We start from the raw sequence: 20,672 nt of genomic DNA, 5'->3' as shown, positions 1-20,672 counted from the left end.
GGAGACAGTAAGTGCTAATTGTAAAACAAGCAGTGACAATGACAAATGTTCAATCTATTGAATTGGAGGTACAGCAGGACCCTCTATAGCAGTAGGACCCTCTATAGCAGTCGTGTCCAAACTATTCCATAAAGGGCTGTGTGCCTGCAGGTTTTTGTTCCAACCAATCGAGAGCACACAATTCGACCAATCAACTGTCTGAAGACTGAGATCAGTTGATTAAATGAGTCCAGCCTGGTGTGCTCCTGCTTGGTTGGAATGCAAACCTGCAGCCACACGGTCCTTTATGGAATAGTTTGGACAATCCTGCTCTATAGCAAGGGTTCTGTTGCGAGAGAGGGTTTTGATAAAACAAGGTTTGGGTGTCTCATCTCATAAAATGGTTTGCAAAGTTGCTTTAACATGATAGCTCATGTGTCCAGTGATCAGTTTACCACCAGTTTGCGTCTCTTTCCTCTGGCTGACTTTGCAGCATGATATGAAATCAGTTTCATGACCTCTGCAGTTATACTCTCTCTACATTTTTCTTAAGAAGAACAGGGAACTTTCTTCCCTTTTCTGCCCGTCACGATCTTTCTTTCTTCCTTCCTCAGTCTCTCAACGCTGCAGAGTGGAATTACAGATTGTGATCTGATTTCTTAAACACCATCCTCCTCATATATCCTTACACACACACACACACACACACACACACACACACACACACACACACACACACACACAGACTTAAGTGTGCTGCTGAGGGATCCAGACTGGAGAATTGCAAAACAGCGGCGCCCCAGCTGACACTGAAGGATGAGAAAGCAATAAAGCTACTGAGACACTTTTTCATTCTCTCGTTTTTCTTTAGCTCACACAAACACAACTACACACATTACTGTGTGTGCGTGCATGTGTGTGTGTGTAATGGATAATGCCATGTTATATTCTGCTCTGATTGTGTGTACATTACCTGCACATGTACAATTGTGCAGAAACCCAAATGCTTTGACAAATCATTTATTTTAAACACATGTAATACTTGTATGATGTATGGTATGTATGTCCTACAGCATCCATAACTATTAAAATGAAAACTGAATATAATTTGTCATACTTATACCCATATTATGTCAGTTATGGTGAGGAATGCTTAATGTGAATTTCATTAATATGTTACGAGTATAACCACTGAATGTTTAACTGAGATAAAGGTAACTGCATCTGAAATCTGATTTTCTCTTTTTCAACATTGACTGGAGTGTATAACACCTGTCCTGGTGATACTCACTACATTTAGTACCTAAATACCATGAAGAAAATGTGTTTTATTTATTTTTCTGCAGTAATAGCACCCCTTACATTTGTGGCATGAATTTTTCTTTAAAAAAACGGCTTTTTGAGCTACTGTAACGGTGAATTTTCCCCACTGTGGGATCAATAAAGTGTATCTTTATCTTAGTCTTTATGTTAGCACTGAGGTCACAGAACTAGCCTAGCCTAGTTTAGCCAGTCTGATCATTTGCCGTCACCTCAACTGGAAGAGAAACAGCTAACACTAGTTAGCATTCTGTCTGTAATTTAGCTTGAATGCAGCAGTGTGCTTGAAAAACATTTTGAAATATTGGAACAAGAAGAAAATGTTGGAATCGGTGGCTTGCCTTTTAATAAAAATGAAGCTACTTAGTTTAGCTTTCTATCTTAAACTCTGAGTGAAATACAAACACAACAGCACAACTGTCCCATTCAAATGTTGAATGTTATCAAGGTGGCTACACTATGATGTGGACAGCCATAGAAGTTGACGGTGTGTTTCCCAGAGCAACACATAGGAAATGTTCATCGTTTAAAGCTTAAACAGGTTTCCACAACAGTTGTACCCTCTTTTTGAAAAAATGGAAATATATGCAGTAGTTGCAGAATCATTATTCTTTATTTATTTTCTCGGACAAAAAGTGAGGAGACTTTATATTTCAGTTCAACCTTGAAACTGATTCCTTGTTTCGTGTGTTTTTCATCAGTATCCATTGATATGCATAACATCTTTATCTTCTTATTTTCTCTATGATGGCATTGGTCTCAGTTTTTTTCTTTTTTTGTCATTTGTTCTTTGTTTTTGTTCCCTCCATCATTGTTATCCCTTTATATCGTCACTTGCTCTGTCTTATTATCGGCTTGTCAATCAACTGTGAAGCATGTTGAACTACATTAACCTGTATGAAAGCTGCTGTATAAATGAAGTTTGCTTGATTGATCGATTGCTATTATGATTTTTTTTTTTCTGTGCGTTTTACAGCCACTTGAAGAGTCGATGTTACTAGTTTACAGTCTGTGTCTTGTTGGTGCTCTCTGAGTGTGTGTGTGTGTGTGTGTGTGTGTGCATGTGTTGCATCATAGCAGGCTGCGTTCAGTAGGATTAAGTATCGGGGTCAATGTGTTTCACCCTCTCTGTGATCTCAAAGATGTGACATGATCCTCCACACATACTGTATGTAATCTGATGTAACCCTGCGTCAGCCACTGGGCTCTTCATTTAATCTGTAACTGCTTCACTACAGAACAATATGGTGCTCAACTGATCCTATGAACCAGAACATCTGTAAACTCAACGAGTGGGACAGTGATGGTTTTACGTTGTATGAGCCTCAGATAGCAGACTGACATATGCTTATCATTAATGCTGATAGTTAACAGTAATATATCTTATTTGTCTCCATTAAATTTGTTTAATTTCGAAAACTCCTGTGTGTAAGACTCAATCAATAATTCTTCACATAGCATTCTTCAAAGGCAGAAATGAATTAAAACATAAACTGATACTCTTAAAAAACGTAATATATATTTAGTAAACTCTTTGTACAACTAGATCAGACTGTCTTAAACGTGTGTTTGTGCACAATGGATCCTCCTCTTGCAGTTTTCTATCATCCATTACTGTCCTGTGTTCAAACTGGGGATGTTAAAACTGACACATAGTGATTATTGTACTTAATTCGGCTTTGCTGCATCATTATAATAATTAATATCATTAGGATGAGACCAAGTAAGATTTATCTATCTAGAAAAGCATGCCAAAAATGTCCAAAATCATATTTGTATAATCATTTAACACATACAATGGAATAACATCACATTTATCATCATGACAGCAGTTTATAATCAGAAGCCTTTGTATTACTTTGCAATATTCAGCCAAGAAATTGTTGAAAATAATAACTTTAAAGGTACCGTAGTACTTTTCCCACATACAGATAAACAGTGAAACTCGATCTCTGCATTTAACCCCTCTTGAGTATTAGTAGTGGTGGGCAGTCACTGTGCAATGTCTGGGGACCAGAAGTAGAATTGAGTAGTAATTAAGCAGAAGTAGAAATTTAAACTGATTGCTTGATCATGATTTTAAGATTTTTTTTTCCCAAAAATTAAGTTTGAACAATTCAAAATGACACACAGTTTGTTTACGTTCATTTGAACACAACCCACATGGCGTGATGCTATATGTGACTTGGAATTGTATATCATGGTTCCAGTCCCATCATTAGATCCTGAAACCTCTCTCCTGAAACAATACTGATGGCCCAAAAATAATTGCACAAAATCTATAAATCCTCTTTGTTCTCATGCTAATGTCCCTAATGCATTTACACCATTCTGTTTATTGAAAATCTCTGAAACTAAACAACCATAAAAACCGGTAGATAAGTCGCATTGGTTAATAAGACTTAATATCTTGGGAGGGTCTCATGCTGGGAGAAATGCTTTTCTGTTAAATACTGGTTTATTTGATTGTATCAGTAGCTATTCATTCAAACACACAAGTTAGTTATTCCAAAACACACATATTACACCTGTAACAGTGTGTCATGTCAATGGTTAATTAATAATGATTTGCAGTAATATACCGATCCAGCTCAGTTGTGATCGGTGTGGACAGCCATTTACATACCTATAATCAGAACCAGATCCAACCTCTCTCTGTATTTTACACTATGGCCTGAAATAGTTTTTACAGTAAATATACAAGAATATTTTGGATATAGATTTATTAGACAGCAACAAACCAGTATATGCATATTATAAACCATTGTCAGTTAATACACAGTCTTTAATTGCTCATAATGTAAGACAAGAGGGTTCAAAATATCAATCTTAATAAACTTTATACATCTAAGAATTTAGCTAGACAATGTTTTTTCAGTGCAGAAACCTGCAGTCAGGATAAGGATAAGTTCAGGATCATGAAGCAGGTCAGATCAGCTTGTTTGTTAGTTTTGTGTCGTTCATTCTGCTTCGCTCCACGACACAGATATCGGCTTCAAAAGTAGAATGTACAATGCGTTAGACTGTGAGACGACATGCTGTGTTAAAATAGATTTCTGAACTCATTAAAGAAGCTGCGACGTGTTATTGACAAGTGACGAGATAAAACGCATGCGAGCGTTAACGATTCACACCACAGAGTGACATGAATAACTGAACACGTCGTAGTCAACATTTAAATTTAGATTCAACTCTTTTAAAGAGTGAAAAAAAGATGGGATAAAATGACTTCGACTCCCCCGAAGACATGCAGAGTTCACCCTTTCTGGTGTTACTGTGTGTAGAAAAAAAACGTGGAGTTGAAAGTGAGGTCATTCATATGGTTATTAGTCGAGAGAGAGAGAGAAATTCTTGTGCATGTAGATACGCTGCATGTGTGTGAGTGGTTATGACTTTTTGTCATGTCCCCCATGTGTCTGTTGCCAGTAATTGCTCAACTCATTTCTTGATGATAAGTCTTCAGTGTTTCTTCCCTGTATTGTCTTGGGGGGCTGATAATAGCTCCCAGCTACTAGAATGAAGATTAGCCTTCACCAGGAATAATCTCTCAATGGAGAGCTAATGATGTAAGAGGCTGAAGTGCCCTGCTACATGCGTGTGAGTGTGAGCGCTGTACGTCCGTTTTATTGTTCCACGGGCAAGGATGGATTAAAGTAGCAGTTCTCAAAGTGGGGTGCTTGAGGGGGGTTCCAGGGGGTCCCCAACAAAAAGGGGAATCATTAATTGTCACTATAATTCCCATTCGATCCATTAGTAACACAATGACAGAATGTAGGACTCCTTTGGCCATGGATTTCATACACGTTCTGTAATAATACATCTAAAAGAAAATATCTAATCAGATTGGGGACCCTGGGACAAAATCTTATTAAATGGGGGTCCGTGGTCTAATTTGTGTCAGTTTGGGGGTCCTTAATGTGAAAACACTTTAAGAACCACTGCATTAGAGGGTGAGCAGATCCCTGTGGATGTTGTCTGTGAAGGTCCCCTTTATACCCATCAACTATTAATTAATGATTTAAGCAAACATATTAACAAGATTAAGAGTCTACAGCCATGCTAGCCGCTCTGGAGGTTGTACTCAGGCACAGAGCAGTTTGACTGAACATCAGCATGCTAAAATGCTCTGAATGACAAAGCTAATATGATGATGTCTAGCAGGTATAATGTTTATGCCTGTAGTATTCACTTAAGGTGTAAACATTGCTGCTGATTAGCATTTGCTAATAGCACTAAACACAAAATACAGCTGAGGGGAATGTCAGTAGTTTGGCAGGTATTTTAATATTTCAGACCTGATAATGACACTATATGACAGTCATTACATCACTCAAGTCACCTATTTAACCCTCTTGTTGTCCTCGAGTCAAGGAAGGAAGGGAGGAAGAAGGAAGGAAGGGAGGGAGGGAAGAAGAAGGAAGGAAGGTATGGAGGAAGGAAGGGTGGAAGAAGGAAGGAAAGGAGGGAGGAAGGAAGGGAGGGAGGAAGAAGGAAGGAAGGAAGGAACGGAGGAAGGAAGGAAGGAATGAATGAAGGGAGGAAGGAAGGGAGGAAGGAAGAAGGAAGGAAAGGAGGGAAGAAGAAGGAAGGAAGAAAAGAAGGAAGGATGGAAGGGGGAAGAAGGATGGAAGGAAAGGAGGAAGGAAGGAATGAAGGGAGGAAAGAAGAAGGAAGGAAAGGAGGGAGGAAGGAAGGAGTGAAGGGAGGAAGCAAAGGAAGGAAGGAAGGACAGAGGAAAGAAGGAAGGAAGGAAGGAAAGAAAGAGAGAAGGAGGGAGGGAGGAAGGACAGACGGAAGGAAGGAAGGAAGGAAAGAAGGAACAGTCAAAACAGGCGGGGTCAATTTGACCCGGGAGGACGACAGGAGGGTTAAAAAAGGCATCTTTTCAGGTCTCCATACATGAGTAACAATCTATTATTCCAGACTTCATCTGCTAATGAGGAACGCCATAAATACAGTTGAAAGTCACATAAAAAGCTCATAAATAGGGTTTGAGTCAAGATTATTTTTGTCAAACTACTTTTCCCAAGGTTAAGAAGGAACTCTCAAGATCAATAACACGAACAGCTTTTTTTTCTTTGTGTAGGAATAATTTAAGCTGCTTTGAGAAGATCAGGTGAATGTATAATCATTTGAGCTTGAGTCAGTCGAGGCTGCATCATTGAAAACTAAACCATGCACCACAGATCACGATGCTACTTCTCACTCCTTTCACATTATTCTATCATTTATCTACTCTGATTCAAGTGTTACAATTCCACACATGTTTAAGATGTTGGGGGATATTTACATGCAGCTACTGGCCTCATTGGGCCACTGGTAATCCTTTCTTGTCTGCAAGGGTGCCCATAAGGCCAGGTGTATTATTTACTAGTTCATAATAATAAAGTAGCTATAAAACTCCAGTTATAACACACTGGAACCAGTTCAATTTCTTGTCATTAAAAGTATAACATGTGCACACTGCTTCCTTAATGTTTTGTTAATAATACAGTAATTTACTTTACTTACATTTTTTAAGTAATGAGTTGTTACAGGGATTACAGTTGAACATGTCTTGATTATATTACAATTAGTAATCCGAGTAATGCTCCATTAGTTTAACACTTAGGGGTCTGCATGCTTTCTGTTTTATTGGGATTAATGAGGTATATCAGTACAGTCTGTATAATCAGCTGGCATACACTCTGGAGGATTACACATGCAACTTTCTGTTATTCTAGAGTAAAGAAAAGACAGTAAAGAAAAAATACACAATACAAGAAAAAAAAAACATGCAGAATTTTTTGACATTAGGAAAAAAGAACAAAGAGAAATGTGTAGGAGGAGCCAATCAAACCTCTAAGAGCTCCTTGGTTGGCCCCTCCTCTGGTGAGACATACAACATAAAAACTTTAGAGTAAAGAAATACAGACAAATACATACAAAAGCTAAACAAGGTGACAATTTACCGATGCATGGAATATGGTAGTGAGAGTGGTTATGATGTTTCATTACTTAACTGATCCAGAAAGACGACCGTGGTTAATTTCTTAAATGATTTTAAACTGGTGGAATTTATAATATGAACTGGTGAACGGTTCCAACTGAGAGGAGCAGTGAATCTGGTTGAACATTTAGAAAACGTTTTCCTGGGGAAGGTGTGGTGGAGATGATTGGCTGATCTTGTGTTGTAATTATAGATTTGGATTTTGAAGTGAAATGAAATAAATGTTGAACACATATTGGGACCCTGAACTATAGTTTGGTGAATAATTGGAGGGTGTTTAAATTGTGCAACATCACAGTGTGTATGTAAAGGTGGTTTAAATCTATACATTTGTAATCTTTTTTCAGTATCAGGCCAGTGGTTGGTCTTTTCTTCTAGCCTTAAACCCTGCAAAAGGAAAGCTTGATCTCAGAATGCCATTGACCCTAAGGTGATTGTTCATTAAGTGATGATAAACCAATAAATATCATGTTTTCAGTTATCAGTCTTGCTATTCGTACATTTTTGGGTTTTTGGTTTGGACTCGCTTTTGTGTACAGCTGAGATTTTAATATTTGGATGATTTTTCCAATCTCATTGAGTAATAAATCCACAGCCCTGAATAATCCCATAGTGGCAGTGTCACTGCGTAGTCAATCAAAGACAGCTTAAAGGGTTCACAGCACATTCAGCAGTCTGCAGGCACTATCAGTTTGTAGCATTGATTCAATGGGCTGCTGTTGAGAGAATTACACAGACAAGGTCGCTCATAGCTGCTTTCATTCAGTCTGCAGTATGAATGCTCTGATCTCCATACAGCTGGAATGAACCAGCATCTACACGCTTGGCTGTAAAGTCACAGAGACTTAAAACAGGGTAAGTAAAGTTCATCTGAGTGAATAGCTTAAAAAAGTACTTGCCTCATTATGAGCACAAACAGAGTGATTGATTGAAGCACACATCTACATAATGATGGCATTTTTTGAGAATTACGAAGTCATTTAATGAGATATTTAGTGATGACCTTTGCAAATTTATGCTGATTAACGGGGAATACAGCCCCACTTCAGACCACTACACACCAGTTACATCAGGTCACACTTTTTCCTACACTTTTTCAAGTAAGATGAGCAGTAATTGATGTTCTGCAATTATTTCTATATATTTGTAGCAGTGCATGGGTAGTCGGCCACCCCAAAAGCTTCAACGTTATGGAGGAGGTTCAAGTGGAGCAGCAGAGAACAGTGTTGCAATGGAACAGTGTTAAGGATTTTGGTAGAATAATGGTGAGAAGGCTAACATGTACACTGGTATGAATGTGATTGGATGTTACTAGTCAGCTGGCAGCCAAGCAGCTGATGAGTAAGTCATTGATGGTGAAGCATGAATGATCTCAAGAACCTCACCTCTTTTGATAAATGGCCAAACCAAACCAAACGAACATTTTCAACACCTAAATGTAGTCTTTAATCTGATTCCCGCCATTTTTCCCAGGTTTCTTCCCTACTGTAGTTCCATTTTGTTGTTCCTCCAGGGAAACTCCCTTAATTTGCATGGCCCTCAACCTTTATTATGAATAATGGTCATACATGTCCGATGTTACCCAAGTTGCCAGATCATCTATGAAAGAATACCTGTATTCAATTTTTTACCCATCTGTCCACCTCTGACCCCCATTGATATAGATGATGGAGAATAGAGGAGGAGCCAGCAGCTAAATTTACAAGAATTAGCCACATTTTAAGCTACTTAGCAAACCCAGTTGAGCAGTTAGGGTACTTAGAGTCAGCTTTCATATTATTATCCTAACCAGCATGCTGTGGTTGTGTAGAACATACGAGCGATGGATGGGACACAGCAGGAAAAACAGTTGAAAATATCAACGTTTTACATGTTTATGCTTGTTGAATGTTGAACAGGTGGTTTGATAAAGTACTTATTGGCTTTTTACTCAAGACAGTTTTATTACTCAAGTTAAACATTATGTAAAACATCACCCCCCCCCCCCCCCGGAAAAACCTCCCCTATTTATTAACCTCAATGTTGGCATGTATGAAGACTATAGAACAAAAACCTCCCCCTCCCTCTTACAGTATGAGACACTTTGTCCTGACCTCAGTGTTGGAAGGTAATGCCTCCATATATTGTCACAATATATTAATCATCTCCATCAGTGTTTTGTGTATTATTTCATGAGTGTTGGGGTTTGCAGGCAATTTCCCACGACAAGATGAGTTCAGAAGACCGTGAATCTCAGCATCTGCCCAAATAACTGTGGGTTATGTAACCATTTACACCCTGGCAGCTATTGAAATATTTCAAATTAGTATTTAAATCTTAGTATGAATGCAGTATTCACGTCATGCATGTATACTTCTTATGTTTCTCTTTAAAATGAACAATTAATCTTCTTAGAAACAAATTTCTTTAGGAGTGTTAGTGTTGTGGGAGCAGAGACTGCAGCTTGTCAGTGTACGTTTCTGATGCAAACTGACAAGATGCTGTCTCTCACACGCCTACGCAACCACCCACCCACACTCACACACACACACACACGCAATCACAGATAAAACACACTCAAATGCACACTCCCCCTAAGCTGAGAAGCTGTCCTGCATCATAACTTGCTGCTCCCTCTGAAGACACGGCTGGGGACACAAGCACGGCATATCTCATATGGTGTTAATGCAAGGTGATGTCACTATTTGGCATCCCGTCGTTTTGACTTTCGGGATATAACATTTTATAGAATCTGGGTGATTTGTCTCTGAGTCATGACTGTTATCTTTTGGACAAATTATTTGAGTGCTAGGGAGCAGTGGCAGCTGGGAAAATGAGTTTGTCACAATGCAGGATTAGTGGAACTCAGTAACTGAGACTATAGCAGTGGAAACACTGATAATCACATCATGGCACAGGAGGAGAGTTTAGGTCTGTTTCCATCGTGACGGGGTCACGTTAGCCAGTAGTTGTTCACGGCTCAGCAGACAATTATGTAAGAACAAGCAGGGTCAATGAGGCAGAGAGGACTGTGTGTGTGTGTGTGTGTGTGTGTGTGTGTGTGTGTGTGTGTGTGTGTGTGTGTGTGTGTGTGTGTGTGTGTTTGTGTGTGTGTGTGTGTGTGTGCCAGTCTAATGTGAGGGACTAATATGAACAGGATATATGCCTACATTTAGCTTGACTATCTGCCTCACTGCCCATTGCTCACTTGTGACCGCCCATTCAGAAGTAAAGAGAGAAAGAAAGAGAGCAGTTTAAATGACATCAAACTGCCCACTTCTCTAGATCTGCATGCCAAAACCCAAAATAGGCCCTCAGCCTCAGGGCTTGCAGTAGGAGGGCCAAGCAAATCACTAGCTTACATACTTGGCCTGTAAACTTGACACAAATCTAAGTTGGACAGTTGGCATGCCTTATTTTATTCTATCATAATGTATATGTGTTGCAATACAGAAAATCATATTTGTACTACAGGCCTTTGCAGTTTGGGTTTATGTAACTCTATCGAGACCCTTTGAAATATGGAATTTCATTGTGATATCATATATGGTGTTCATTGTAAGTGTCATATTAACATTATATCCACAGGTTCAACCAGTATATTATCTCTGTCAACCTCTGTTCTTCTGTTTGATTTGTTCTGTCTGCTTCACCGAGTAAAGCACCCATGCATTTAATAGAATGTATGGTTTACTGTGTTGCCCATTTTCTGGTGAAGTGGTGATTGTTAGATGAGTGCTCTGATGCAGGCAAGATTCAGGTTAGTAAGATTAAAAAGAAGAAACATTAATGAAATACACACAAATATAAACAGAGTTCTGTCTGGTAAGAAAAACAGATGATTCATGTCGGTTGAGCACATCATTTTAATCTGAAGCATGTGTGAAAATAAACATTTCATATTGTGTTTGTGATTATCGCTGTATTGTATACAACCATATCTCTAGACGGAGCTTTGCAAAATACTGGATTATGTTTGATGACAACATTTTGTAACATATTTACAGATATTAGTTTCTGCAGTATTTGCACATGGCAACTATGGTACATTAAGTTTAACCCTTACATACTGTTTGGGTCAAATTTGACATTTGACAACTGTAAGAACACCCCACATGTCTTTTACTCTGAAATGTGATGACTTTTCCTAAAGCTGCCCGAAATGCACAGAATTAAAAATATCTTAAAATGTTATACTTTTTTATAGGTGATACCATTTTTTGTCCATTGAGGCTGTTCTGAGTCAAATTATCTCTGTATCTATTGACATGTGTTTTAGTGAAATAATTAGTTAATAGTTTTAATAAGATAGTAGTTATGAGGATTTCTTTTTATGATGTAGCAGTGAAGACTGATGGCTCTAATGGTTATACAATAAACCCCACACTTCCATTAAGTTCTTGTCATTTTCACTTTACATAAAATACATTTCCATCATTATTGCTATGTTATATTTTCATGTCTTAGGTAAAGTAGGACATGATATTGTGTGATAGGAGATGTTTAGTGGTGTAAAAGCTAAAAAAATACACTCTCTCTGCTCTCTGAAACATGAATCAAGGTTTAATCACATTTATTGATCAGTCAGATCCACTATTGATGCTTTCTAAACACATCTGTGGTTCAAAATTTGTTATAGACACTTTTTATGAAGAGAACATACTGGAAGGGTGTAGAATTATGTAAGAGTTAAGACTAAGGGGAAAAAATCATTTACCACCCACCACTCTGACCTCCACACCTTTACTTTCAGCCTCAGAGAGCACACTACTTCCTGCTGTGCCTCTGAACACTGGCCATACACCATGATCAGCAGGATCTTCCAATATGAATATATCATCGTATCATATGGTGGTGTAGTTTACTGAAGATTTATCCCATATGATATTCTTTACTGTGACTTTGATATAACACAATATGTTAGTATGACTGAAAATTAGCATCCAAGAATGCTACAGTTAAGGTCTGGTTAGGGTTAAAATGCTTCCTTATGGTTAGGGGATCTTTATCACCATGGTTACTGTCAGCCACAATTACTGCTTCTGACCTACAGTATCAGCATACAGTAGGTTTACAGAGGTAAAAGTTTAGTCTTATTTTTGTCTTCCCGTTGACCAACTTTTGTCCCCATTTCAAAATTGACCCGGTTTGGTTTGACTGTTTATAAAGCATAAGGTATAAATTATCACCTAAATCTGTGCGAGACCTTTTTAGTCAACTTCATTCCAACTTATTATCACAGTATTGAAACATTATGGTCAACAGGCCTCATTAAATTATACCTCAGTTTTGATTTAACGCCAAAATTGACCCGCGGACAACAGGAGGGTTAAAAAACACCAATTACTGCTCTGATGGTATCAGCAGGATCAAGTATTTTTCAACCACCTGGATGAAAACATTTAAAATCCACCACATGATTTTAACTTGTTTCTCAAGTTGTAACTCTGTTTCCAGTCTCAGAGTCTTCTGAAAATACCTTTGGGACAGTGGTAAGTCTTTTTTAAATGAACTTCTGAACACAAATTATTCTTATAGCTGGTTATGGTTTAGAGGGTGACCATGATCATGATCTTTTTAAAAAAGCATTAATTGTATATCTTGTATATCTCCAACGTTAAAAGTCCAATATTTTGCTGGCCCATTAATTAAGACTTTGCCTCTATAATAACATCATATAATGACATCACCAGATTTCTACCTTTGTGTTCGTCATAAACACACTGAACATGAGTATATGTCATTTAGCATTAATGACAGATCTTTTGTTTTTTCTTAGGACAGTCTTGCAGCATCATATGAAATAATAACTGCATGTGTATTATGATTTTTAAAAGAAAAATCTTCCTTCATATTAATAAATGAACTAAACCTGTGGACCTGTGGTACAGGGCTCTATATCAACTTTAATAAATTCATGAAAAATGGAATAACTGCAATTCTTGACCACACTGTTGAATTTGAATGACATGTATGTAAGAATAACTTATTTCTGGTTCACAGCATTTACAGCCCTAACATCCCTCTGGATCAGACAGGGGTTGCCATGGTGCTGTCAAAATAAAAGACCCCACAAAAAGCATTATTATTCCCACTTCTAAAACAAACTATTCATTTTATATATTGTGTTATGGTAAATGTGTTACTTTGTATAGAACAGAACTGACAGAAATGACACAACTGCCAAGATGATTTATGTTCTCCATCACACAGCAGATAACATCACTGGTGTCCCTGAACATTTCTTTTCATGGATAATTAACACTGACATCTGTAAATCATCCATAATTTGATATGAAAGATCTCAAGTCCCCATTAGTCAGCAGCCTCTTTTCATTTTAGAAGTCCATATTTTAAATATGTTGTTTTCTAGTGATCATCGATTATTGTATTAAGACCACTGTAGGTGGTTTCACCATTAGTCCTTCCAACTTTATAAGGATTTCTAAAAGCTTCAACGTTTGGTTTGCAGGTTTCATGTCCCAGTTTGAACCGAGACACACTCTCCTACCCTTCCTCTCAACTCACTCAGTGACTCAGATAACACTGGGAGGCTTTTTAAATTACGGCCAATAAGGACTGATGAGATGTGTGGGTGTTGTGAGACGAGGACGGAGACAGACAGATTAGCAGACAGGGTGACTCACACACACACACGCGCACACACACACACACACACACACACACACACACACACACACACACACAGAAGTGACGAAGGAACTGGGACAGACTGGTATACTGGCATACTGACAGGATCCCAATGCTGCTGCATTGCAGAGTGAAGCTACAGGTGCTTTACGCTGCGTGTGTGTGTGTGTGTGTGTGTGCGTGTGTGTGTGAAAGACAGAAAGTGAGAGTTTGTATATTCTGTGTTCCTAACAGTGACACACCTTAATAAGCACATCACTGCCTCTACTGTGTGTGTGTGTGTGTGTGTGTGTGAGAGAGAGAGAGAGAGACAGAGAAAGAAAGGTAGGAAAATAGGATAGCAGGATTGTTATATTATGCTGCCTGTGTGTGTGTTTGTGTGTGTGTGTGTGTGTGTGTGTGTGTGTGTGTGTGTGTGTGTGTGTGTGTGTGTGTGTGTGTGTGTGTGTGTGTGTGTGTGGCTGAGCACTGTGTGGGTGGCTCATATTCAAATTTGTTTGATCCTTCGCCATCGCAGCTAATAAATAATAGGGGACCATTTCCTCTGGCAGCCTTCCAGCCAGAAATCAATCTGTTCACTGTACTGAGAGAACACACACACACACACACACACACACACACACACACACACACACACACACACACACACACACACAGAAATACACGTATACAACTGCTGTAATTGAATGAATAAATAAAGAATATCTGATCTGCTTACCGTATACACACACACACACACACACACATTGTAAGTGATGTTATTGATGGGACAGCAGTGAGCACTCTAAAAGCTAACTCCTACATTGCCACGTAGCAGCGAGAGTCATCATCATAAAGTAGCACATAGTAAATGGCAGCAGTTGGGTCTTGAATTGATCAGATGTTGATAAAGAGCTACCATGCTACACTGAGGCCATGGTCACTGGTGTTAATACCAGAATCGATTCTGGAGACATTGTTGTTAGCGTCATTTAACAGTACAGGTACAAATGGCTGATACTTTATGCTAATAATCCCCCTTTTTAAATTCTGTGTTTTCCCTATATAACTCTACTGATAATATATAAGCTTCTCTAAAAACATACACTGGGCCCATATACTTACAAATGACTCTTTTATAATATTTTATGACAATTCCAATCATTCTTATCATATCACAGTTTAGATACTGAACAGAAACCAAATAAGCAGACTTACTAAAATGTTGCATTATTCTTTATAGAATCATTTCCCATTTCAGTATACAGTATACAGGTGGGTCACTGATGTTTTTTTGTGTCCATGTGTTTCAGCCAAATTTAAAGGGTTAAAATTAGAAAATAAACATATGAATAACTTGCACACATTCTTTGTTTGTGGACCCAGCATCAAATTTCTGCTTTTAATCCATTTTGAGAGAATATATTAGAGGATTATGGCAAACATGTCTAAGTGGTGTAACCATAAAAACTTTGTACCAAATAATTCAACTTGCTTAAAAACACAAACAATTGTGTAAATTGTCAATAAAACACCATATCAACTAGTTTGGCATGATCTTACATTATAACTTTTTATATTAAATAAAGGTAATGGAATACAATTGTTCTACATATGACATTTAATCTGGGGAATCATGTCAATCAGGAACCATTTAACCAAGTTATTCTTTTGTATAAGTCCACTTAAATACAATGTAGGTGGATAAATCATTTAATATTCACCATTCTTTTGTGGTTACACCATTTGACATTTTCAGGAGTATTCAGTCTTACTTTTGGTAAAAAAAATGGTGCAAATGTCATTTGAAATGACATAAAACCAACAAAAATGCAAAAAGTACATTTTAACAAACCTGATGCTGCTTTTAAAACTATTTTTTAAGGTATTTTTGAATTGCTTATCTTTCCGATCCTTATTTGTTGAGGACCCATATATTTCTGTGTGTGTAGCCAAAAAATACACAAAGACACACTGTCAGCAGAGCAGTCGTTTTTACATAAAGACACTTTATTAGTTTCTACATACATCTCTGGATATAATAATTAGTTATATAATACCAAGAAGTCAAAAATAATAACTGTAATTATATATTTATAAAACTAATCAGATATACTACTCTTGACTTTTTAAAAACATAAAGGTCTTTTATAATATAGTATAATTCTTGTCTTTTGTTTTATCTGTCATCAAATCTAAAAAAAAACAAAAAAACAAAGTCTCACAAGGTAAAGAGGTTATACAGTATGGATTCTGGATAAATGTATGTCTGTATGTCTGTTGTGAGTCACTGTGTGTATGCATTTCAGCACATCCAATCATCCAGTTTTATTAGGACAACACATCTTGATCCTGCTAACACTGTGGCATAAATCACCTTCATATTACTGCTGAAACTGAGCTTCCTGTCATGTAACACACAGGCAGTAGTGGATCTCTAGTGGAAAGCATTGAACACATTTCTAACACAAACCTCAAGTTCTGCTTTGCTAACTCACTAAGTCATTTCTTGTTAAATGTTGACCTTGTTTTTGTTGCTTAGTGAGTGCCTTCTCCTCTGTGAAAGCAATGTATGAAACAGAGAATTTGGAGGGTGTGTGTATGTGCGAACATTTATTCATTAAATCCAAGAGGGCGTCACATTCTCCCATCCAATAAAAATTTGATTCAACTTTGTACCCGTAGGTTATCAGAAGGTAGGACTGTAAAATAAATATTTTTTTAATATTGAAAATGGGATTCAAACCGGATCAATTTATATATATTTTTGTTTATTATAATTTACATAATGTCTTAAACCACTAGCAAGAGAAAGTTTAAGTTATTCATTGGCTATAATGGTGACTGCTGTTGTTTGGGCTGTGATGATAACTGCATTATGCAAAGTAAGCTCAGTGCCGCCATCATCACATTAAAAAAAAAAGTAAACTACAATTATCATACATGGTAGTCTAATGTGCCTGCTAAATACTGTGTGGGATATTGTGATATATGATAATACAGTGGAGACATAGCCTTGGCTTGCTTCCAAGCCACACGACCATGGTGTCAACCCACAAGAGGGGCCATACAGGGGGACGCCAAAATCAGTGTGAGGAAACAGAAGTGAAATGGCATCCAAGCTAGGCTAAAGGCTAACCTCAGTTCCAGCTCTCCCCAAACTCCTCACCATCGGCTCCGTTGACAACACACTAGACTACTCAAGACTGTTTCTGGCCTCCCACAGAGAAATGATAAACTCCTGTGAACCCTAAACTTCACTGAGGCTGCACTAACCACTCTCCAGTTGGACAAGATTGCTTTATTGTCAGGTGAGACCTGAAGCTGTGGCCTGTGTGTGTATATTAATAAAGCCTGGTGTCAAATGCGAGGGGTGGAGAGGGATTGGAGGTAAACTGCCAAACCACAGGGATACGTTGCTTTTTCACCACAGTGAGAAAAAAATCCATACCATCACAGCCCTAGATGTTGGTACATTTACTCAGCTGCAGCTAATTAAACCTATTAACCTATTATGCTCAGCTCAGCTCTATATTTTAATATAGGATCTGGGACTACATGATTCACAGTTTTTTTTTTTAAAACCCTTCCATATTTATGTTATAATGGCCCTTTATGCACTGACCCTCAGTTCAGCCTCTGTCTTTTAACGGGCAGTTTTAGCTCCTGTCTCTCTAAGGCCCCCCCAATGAGCTCATTCTATTCTAATTGGCCAGCTTTCTGAAAGCCTGCTGAGAGTCAGAGTCGTGTTAAGTTACCTCTGATGCAAACCCAACATTTCCTGCTTTACTTCTTCAAATTAAAAGCTTTTAAATGACTAAATAACAAGAGATTTCAGGCATAGAGTAGTTTAGATGTATAAAATACTTACCTAATTCGATACATAATACACATTTCTTCCTGGACAACTTTTCAGGCTTTTCCAAATCTTTTCTTGCTTTAATCCCAAAAGCCAAATGGGTTTTGTGGAAGAGGAAAGACCTCTCTTTTATAGTGTGAAAAAATCTAATTGTGTTGTGTCTTTTTACTATTCATAAAAGATCCACAGAGTGATGACTCTTTTTCAGCTGTTGGGGATGGTGCAACTAGTTTAGACTAGCTAGGTAGCTTCACATATGTCGATATGAAAACATTGTCAAAAGTAACAATATAAATAAATATAATGCTAATCTTGAATTGGAATTTTATCAAAAGGGAAAGTACATCACCAATGTAATATACTGAATATATTGAATCGTTGAATGTGAGCTATAGTTTACTATTCAGTTTTTCCGTAGAACATTAGTTTTCAAAGAAGTTAACTTTAATCTGATTTACAGTAAATCAGATCAACATGATGGGAATAACTTGATAGTAACTGTATTATTTCATCTGAATCAGTTAACATGGAAACAAGATAATATATTGTGTAAAAATATGAAAACCACAAAAACAGGCCTGTAATTTATCGAAAATAATTGCAAGTAGATATTGTTGAGTCCTAATCTACAGTTATCTCTCCATATTTAATATGTTATCAGAAGTCTTTCTCACTATATCCTCATAAAAGAAAAATATGATTAAATGATTTGGGACCTATAGGTGTTTAAAAAACCCTGAAAAATGTAAAATAGCATCGAGAGTTAATATCCACTGTACAACCAACATGTCCTTTCATTGTCTCTCTTGTCAACTCTTCATCTTTTCAACATGCTAGGATAAAATGTTGAACAAGGCATGTTGTCCATGACTAGATACTGTACCTGGGAGTGTGGAAAATGACAAGCACACACACACACACACACAGGCACCATATATATGACTAAACGCTGACACAAGGTTTAGAATACTATAACACTGTCGGTATAGGAACAGACCTTGACATAAAAGCTGAACGAGGAGCAGAAAATGAGCAAACCTTTTTCTTCTCCTCTAAACATGAACATATTTAAATTCCCCTCTATCCTCTATTTGTTCTCTCTGCAACCCTTTTAAATTACAGCACCCTGGCTAAATGCCTCATAATTACACTGGAACAAAATTTCACACAGAAGCTACACATACTTCCAAATATGGCAGCTGGAACTTGTTAGCTTCTCCGTTAGCTTATTTTCTTCAGACTGGAGGTAAATGTTTGCTGTGCTGGTAACTGCTGTGTCAAATTTGAGTGATTTATAATAACGGTATGATTGTAATTTCATACTGTTTGCCAGACAGGGTCTTATAAGAACAATTACAATTTAATATGACCTGGTTTATATTGTTGTAGTTTTGGCCAAGCATTCCTATCTGTAACACTACACTCTGCAGGTTAGGGTTTAAACCAACCCTTACATCAGTCAAAATTACGTATGGCTGAACTTAATTTTTGGTTTTTTTTTTGCCACAACTGTCCATTGTAAACATCTATCACTGTTTTCAGTTTCCTTGTTTTTCAGTAAGAGTGGGCATACTTATGTTTAGCTGGACAGTGAGCTAGCATAAATGGCCCAGGGTGGTTTTCGATCGAACATCTTGGAGGTAAAAAACGTTGTTGATGTCCTGGTTCATATCCATTATCTATTGACAAAGCAGCAATGAATAAGTCCATATATTGTTGTGTAGACCAACAGCAGAAGTAAGGCTAACAAAGCTAATCCCGGTCACAAATGTATCGCCTTTTTTTGTAACTATTTCATAATAAAAACCTCCCAGTGGTTAGCCAGTGGAAAGCTTTAATTTAGAGTAATAACAACAGGAAATGCAATATCTGAAAGTTATCACAGCTATAATGCGGCCGTGAGAGCGACAAATAAACAGTAATAAATCCAAGTATGCCACCAATTTTTATTAACGATTAATCAGTAAATTATTTTCTCAATTAATCACTGGCTTTGTAAAATGTCAGAAAATGGTATAAAAAAACCATTCCAATGACCCAAGGCCAATGGTGACATCCTCAAATGTCTAGCTTTGTTTGACAGTCCCGACTGTCTAAAACTTACAGACGTTCAGTTTCCAGCAATAAAGAATTGAGGAAACCAGAAAAAAAAACAATATTTGAGAAGTTGGGTCAAGTAAATTTGACATATTATTAATATAAATACTCAAAATAATTTGGTGGTACCACATTTTCGCTGTTGATCGACTATACGACCAATAGTTGCAGCTTTAGATGATTGCAAGAAAAAGAACGTGGTAGTGACACTAAACTGCAAACCACATAGATGGACTTTGTTGTAGCAATGTCTCATATCTCAGCTATTACTTTGGTGAGTACAGTGTTGTTATAACTGCTAAGAACAATGGCCAAAACTACAAAAGTAAGACCCGAGTTTTATTAAACTGAAATTATTCTTTAACATATCAATAAATAGGTTCCTCTTAAGTTAAAATGAATCAGTAACGGCTTTTGTGCTTTAACTTCAGGTCCACAATGACTTTGTTAAAGCAGTTACTATGATCATATGTTGGGTATTTAGTTTTAATGTAATCACTGGCATTGTGATTTTGCAAAGAAGGGGCTGTAACCTCCAGTGTTACTTTTCCACATACTCTTCCAGACGGTCTCTGTCTTTCCAAAGAGGTAGGACTATTTTGTTGGCAACACAAATATTCTCAGTCTTAATATTTCTTCCTCTCTTCATTTTGGCAATGCGGGGATGAGCCTCTGTCCGTTAGAACAATGACATTCAGTCTTTTCTGGCAGTCCACAGGAAATGCATAGCAGCAGCAGCAGACAGGGCAGAGAGAGTGTTCAAGTGTTTCCAGAGTTATGCCACTTTGCCGCCTTGTTTCACTCATCTGCTCCCTCGCC

At 37.6% G+C, this 20,672-nt stretch overlaps 1 protein-coding gene across 1 annotated transcript in view; it reads left to right on the top strand.

Moving 5' to 3' along the window:
- Positions 1–20,672, top strand: part of LOC133992170 (craniofacial development protein 2-like) — a 780,535-nt gene that overhangs the window by 703,150 nt on the left and 56,713 nt on the right. The window lies entirely within an intron of this gene.

This window comes from Scomber scombrus, chromosome 12 (genome assembly GCF_963691925.1).
Source record: "Scomber scombrus chromosome 12, fScoSco1.1, whole genome shotgun sequence".
Taxonomy (NCBI): Eukaryota; Metazoa; Chordata; class Actinopteri; order Scombriformes; family Scombridae; genus Scomber; species Scomber scombrus.
This window is presented reverse-complemented; position numbering and strand designations above follow the sequence as displayed.